Raw genomic sequence first — 1,394 nt, forward strand, 5'->3', positions numbered from 1 at the left:
AAAAAAATTACTAGTACACCTAAGATCCTCTTGTGGTCCCTGTTTTAGGCTAGACTGGGTGCCATGGCTCACACCTGTAATCCTAGCACTCTGGGAGGCGAAGGCGGGTGGATTGCTTGAGCTCAGGAGTTTGAGACCAGCCTGAGCAAGACCCTGTCTCTAAAACTGGCTGGGTGTTGGGAAGGATTGCTTGTGCCCAGGAGTTTGAGGCTGCTATGAGCTATGACAACATGGTACTCTGTGGGGTGACAAAGTGAGACTATCTCACAAAAAGAATCACTGTTCTAGAGCTTAGAGTGGAAGGCCAGTATTGGGTTCAAATTTTGCTGAACCTCAACAGGGCAGGGAAAGGGTGATTGAGAGCCAATGGGGTTTTTCTAAAATCTAAAGACCCTCCTCCCCCAGTAATAAAACTGGAAGGGGACTTCATCCACTATTGAATACAGCCCATAGAGGATAACCAAGTCTCCACAGGCATGGGACCACTTAAGGCTGCTGAAGCAATCCAGAGCAAATGTGGCTCTCATGCCATATGGTGCAGCATTAAGAACACAGGTGCTAGAGCCTGCGGGCTTTGAGCTCAGACCCTATATAAATTTTCTTCACTGTGACACTGGCTAAGTAATTTTCTTAGATAACCCTTTGAGAAGTATGAAAGCCACAGTAATAATATTCTAACATTTATGGTTCTTTGATACACTCACACTGTTGTACATGGTTTATACATACGAAGTCATTTAATGCTCACAACAACCACATTTTACAAATGAGGAAAGTGAGACCAAGAATACATGATACATCCACGGTACACAGAGCCTGGAAGTATTATATACTGAAGCAGCTTCTCAGAATGAGGATTAGATGAAAAACTAAAATATCAAGGCAGAGTTCAAGGAACTCACACAAAAATTGATTTCCACATTCTTTACTCCAACCTAGATCACCTTTCTCTATAGCCAGGAAACCAAGCACACAATTTATAAAGGAAAGACACTGTGGTAAATTTCTATGAAATGAATCTTATTTTGCAGTTGATTTCTCTTATAAATATTTAGGGCAAAGATATTCAAGAAAGAAAGAATAAAGATCCCTATCCCTTAGTATTTCATCCACTTTGTCTTTGGTGCATACACCGTATCTGGGTATTGTATCCATTCCCTTTCCTGGGACATTTTTACACGAGTACAGGCAGTCCCCAGATTACGAACAACATAGGTTCTATAGGCCTGTTCTTAAGTTGAATTTATATGTAAGTTGGAACAAGTACTTTTACCTATTATCTGTAATAGCCTCCACTTGTAAATTTGAGTTATATGTTAGTTGGATATTTGCAACTCTGAGACTTACTATAAGAGCCTTTGTTTATAAGTGGGAGTTGTATTTAAATCTGATGG

The 1,394-nt window shown here is 40.5% G+C and overlaps 1 protein-coding gene across 3 annotated transcripts in view; it reads left to right on the top strand.

Moving 5' to 3' along the window:
* IGF2BP1 (insulin like growth factor 2 mRNA binding protein 1) overlaps positions 1-1,394 on the top strand; it is a 52,115-nt gene that overhangs the window by 48,099 nt on the left and 2,622 nt on the right. The gene's annotated exons all lie outside the window — the stretch shown is intronic.

Source organism: Otolemur garnettii, unplaced genomic scaffold, assembly GCF_000181295.1.
Source record: "Otolemur garnettii isolate 467f Iridium unplaced genomic scaffold, OtoGar3 scaffold00018, whole genome shotgun sequence".
NCBI classification, from domain to species: domain Eukaryota; kingdom Metazoa; phylum Chordata; class Mammalia; order Primates; family Galagidae; genus Otolemur; species Otolemur garnettii.